This window comes from Choloepus didactylus, chromosome 15 (assembly GCF_015220235.1).
Source record: "Choloepus didactylus isolate mChoDid1 chromosome 15, mChoDid1.pri, whole genome shotgun sequence".
NCBI lineage: Eukaryota > Metazoa > Chordata > Mammalia > Pilosa > Megalonychidae > Choloepus > Choloepus didactylus.
In genome coordinates, this window is record NC_051321.1 from 87,505,822 (window position 1) to 87,510,688 (window position 4,867).

Below are 4,867 nucleotides of genomic sequence, written 5' to 3' on the forward strand. Positions count from 1 at the left end.
TTCCTCCTTCGGGCTCTGGGACCTCAAGACCCAGAGTGCCTAGAATGACAGGTTCAGGGAGCAGAAATTCCCCAAGGGGGTCATTGAGAGTGAGGGTGAGCCGAGCCTCTCCTACTTCTACACCTTGGTTCCTGGAACCATGTATTCTAGCAACTAAGGACATGGCATCATATACTGGTCATTGATTTAGGGTATCTGGTACCCATCCTTTCAGAGCATCATCTCCAAGACAGTGCTTCAGCTGCACTTTCCAATGCTGTCAGGCTGGCAGCTCATGGGTGACATGACATGTGATGGGACCAGTGGCTCCCATTGACCTGGATCCATTGCTATTTCTCCTTTGCTGTACAGTAAGTCCTTTGGTCCAATGCTGTGTTTTATAGGGTCCTGTGCAAGTGTACAAAGCACTTCATAAGTCCAACAGGGCTGGCTGAATTGAAGACAAGAAGGGGAAACCATACCCAGAATATGTATAGATTCCAGGCAAGAATAAGCACTGCCCTTTCAGATGGCAAGGATCCAATGAAATCATCCTTACAGCAAGTAACCAGCTAGTCTCAGCAAGGGTTGCTGCCATATCAGGGGCTCAGCATTGGTCTCTCTTGCTGGTGGGCTGGACATTATGTGGTGGCAGTTGCTAGGTCAGCCTTGATTAGTGGGAGCTCCTGCTTAGCTTCCATTCCTGCCATAGCTACTCCTTCATGTACCCAGCGTGCCAGCACTGGGGTGACTGATGCCAATTGATGAAGATGTTCTCCCTACTTGGTTGTTGAGTGCCTCTTCCAGGGTGGATGCTCTTTGGTGAATGTAAACATACAAAGATATTCCCATTTCCTGCTTACTCCTATACATTTCCATATGCCTTTTCCCCCCACTATTTAATCTCGTATATTTCAGTTTTTTGCTTCTAGGCCCCCATCAACCAACCAATTTTCCACTGGTTATGAATCTGTCTACATTCTCACCTCAGGTCATTTTACTTTCAATACAAAGAGTTTGAACAGGAGTACCACCCAATCTCTGCCCAGAAGGAGGATTTACCCTCTTGGTTGTCTTTCAGAGCCAGCTCTGAGACAGGCTGCAGTGCAGCAAAAGTCCATCTTTTGTTTGCACCCACACACTGAGCCTACCCATCTGTGATCCAAGTTCATGTATCAGTTGAGCATAAGGGACACCTATGTGGCTACAGGTGTGAACGGAAAGAGGCTCAGGTGCAACAGTAGTGGTTGGCATGGGCTAATGCAGCTTCATTGCACTCTCCAGCACTGCTCACACCCAAACCCTGACATGCCTTTTCCAGTTTTGATGAACTGCTGCTGGACCCACCCAAACATATGACTGGCTGGATCTAAGAGAATGTAGCTCATGATGAGAAGTTCTGATTGCATGATCACCTGATGTCCCATGACTTGTCTCTCTGTCTCTAACAGTGCCCAGTAGCAAGTCAGGAGCTACTTTTCAAATGGAGTGTAATTCTCTACTGCAGATGGCTTGGCTTTGCTCCAGAACTTTGATCCTATTGGGGCTTGCCATAAATTTCACAAGGTCTCATTCCTCCATAGATACCACTAATGACAGGTTACAGAGCCCTTTCCTGCTCTGGGCCCGACTCAAAGCTGACAGCCTTTGGTGTCTGTGCTGTTTTGGATATATTATGTCCCACAGAAAAGCCATATTCTTTAATGCAGTCATGTTGGGTGGAACCTCTTGATTGAGTGTGTCCATGGAGACGTGACTCACCCCACTGTGGGTGATACCTTTGATTAAATTATTTCCATGGAGATGTGAATCCTGCCCATTCAGTGTCCACTGGATTGGTTCACTGCATTACTTAAGAGAACTCAAGAGCTGACACAGTTGCTTACTTGGAGATACTTGGAGATGTAGACAGAAGGATGTTCGGAGATGCTAAGCTAAGGGATACAGCCCAGAGTTTGCTCCAGAGAAGCTAAGAGAGGAGCCCCCAGATGCTTAGGGAGAAATGCCTGGGAGAAAGAAGCAAGGATGCACAGAAACTGAGAGAGAGGAGCAAACACAGTTGCCCAGAGACATTTTGGAGAAAGCCATTTTGAAACACAACCCAGGAGCAAAGGATCAGCAGAGCCAGCCACATGCCTTCCCAGCTGACAGAGGTGTTCCAGACACCTTCGGCCATCCTTCAGTGAATGTATCTTCTTGTTGATGCCTTAGTTTGGACACTTTTATGGCCTTAGAAATGTAAATTTGTAACCTAATAAATCCCCTTTAGAAAAGCCAGTCCATTTCTGGTATTTTGCATAACAGCAGTTCTAGCAAACCAGAACAGTGTCCCTCTGGGTCAGAACAGTATTCCCAAGTGTAGACTTCATAGTCTCCAGAACCCAAAGAAGCCTACTAGGAGCTGTGTTGCTTCTTAGAGATGGAAAGTGCAAGATGAAATCTACTTTGGAGGGAAGGCCCCAAGCCATTGGTCACCTAATAGCCTCACAGATGTGGCAGGTCACTGATTTTTCATGAGGTTTGTTGAGGATTGAATCATGTCCCCACAAAAGGCAAGTTCAGCTCATAACCTCTGGTTCTGTGGTTGTGAGCCTATTGTAACTAGGATTTTTTGAGGATGTTATTTTTAGTTAAGGTGTGACCTAACTCAGTGAGGGTTGGCTTTAATTCTATTACAAGAGTCTTTATGAAGAAGAAGCCATGTAAAGGAGCAGAAGCTGGAAGTCAACAGAACCTGGAAGAGAAAGGAAGGACATCACCATGTGACAGGAAAACCAAGGAACCCAAGGATCAGCAGCAGCCAGCACCAGAACACCAGTCTTCAAGGAGAAAGCATCATCTTGCTGATGCCTCAATTTTGAACTTCACCTAACCTCAAAACTATGAGCCAATAAATTCCCAATGTTTAAGCCAACCCATTGTGAGGTGTTTGTCATAGCAGCCTGGAAAACTAAAATAGTTTTTGGTACCAGAAAGGGAGTGCTGCTATTACAAATACTTACAAATGTGGAAATGGGCTTGGGATTGGCTAATGGGCAGAAGCTGGAATTGTGAGGCACTTAATAGAAAAAGCCTAGAATACCTTGAAGAGACCGTTGGTAGAAACATGATGTTAAAGGTACCTCCAATGAGGCTTTAGAAGGAAAGATGGACATGTTATTGGAAATTAGAGGAAAGACAATTCTGGTTACAGAGTGGCAGAGAACTTGGTGAAATTGTGTTCTGACATTGGATGGAAGGCAGAAATTGAATGCAATGAGATTTCCAAGCTAAATGTAGAAGAGGAAGCCTGATTTCTCCTTGCAGCTTATAGTACAATGCAAGAAGAAAAGGATAAACTGACAATTTAACTCCTCAGCACAAAGGAATTAGAAATGGATGATTTTGGAAATTCTCAGCCTATCCAGATAGTGTGCTCTGAGCCAGGGCCAGAAGCAGCTCTATCAGTGCATCTATGAGTTTCTAGAAAGACAGTCCACAAAGAACAGGGTTCCATGTAAGTGTTTAACTGAAAAACCCTCTGCTAAAAAGGATGTTGATGAACATAGATGCAGTCAGACATTTCAGAGGAGGTTTGGATTGGGAAGACAGGATTTATCTCCCATCCTCTGGAGCACATGCATCTCCATAGCATACTGATTAGTCTGATTAATATGGCATCATCAGTATAGTGGACCAATGTGATGCTCCGTGGAATGTCCAGGTGGTCCAGGTCCAACTGAGCTGTAATATGAAGAGGCAGAAGAGTTAATATGGCCTGAGGGTGAGACCATGTATGCTGGCACCTGCCCTACGTGAATGAAAACTGCTTCAAAGTTCTTCTCGGAAGGGGTGGAAAAGAGCACATTACCAGATCAATGGTGGCTGTATACCATGCTCTAAGGCTATGAATCCACATCTGGCACAGCAGCTGCATTTGGTGCTTTTAGCACTGTGCTGTGTTGCTTCTGTAGTCATCCACTGTCATTCTCCAGCATCTGATTTCTGATGGGGCCATGCAGGTGAATTCACTGGAGATATCATGGAGACCACCACACTGGCATCTTTTATGTTTTTAAGGGCAGTACTTATCTCTGCCATTCTTCGTGGGACATGATACTGATTTTGACTGACTAACTGGGTGGTGCAGGGATGAAGAAATGGATTTGGAGCTTCCCCCTGAACTTCCCTGCTATGGTAATTCCTACCCTGCAAGCTTTGACTTGCCTTCCCCCTGCCGTGGCTCTTACCCACAGGCCAGGAGAGCAATGGGGAAGCTCCAGCAGCAACCAAGGATGCGCATTCCAACTATACATTTGAGGTTTGGGGAAATGGCCACTGGACGAGTCCATGGATCCAGCAGATCCGCCATGAGCTGGACCTGGACCAGGGCTCCATTTATTGCCTGGCCCACAAAAAACACCACTCTAACAAGGATGATGATGATGCTTTGGGTCCCTGATAGCAATGTCAACTCAGACCTTGTGTCCATCATCCTTGAAGTGCCTGGATGTTCCCCTTTCCCCCATGATCAGTTACTGAATAAATCACCGTAGGGGATGTAAGGATGGAATCATCATCATTTGTCTTTGCTAAGACATTGCAGGACCTGGAGACCCTGCCACTCCTTCAGTCAGTATGTCAAGTCTAAAAATGGGCTCAGGTCCAGAAATTGGGCAGGAGAGAGTGACTTTTATAGGGGAGGCTGCCCTCAGCCTTGATTCATCCATCCTTGATTTATTTTTCTTTGACTAACTGAGAAATACCCATGTGGGCTGCCCATCCATCCATCCCCTAGGAACTCCATGTCTTGAAAACTACCTCGTACCTCTAAGTGCATTAGGCACCCTGGCTGCACTCTGGCCTCGCATCTCATTTTGATAATTGGATCCATCTTTACTTTGACAAT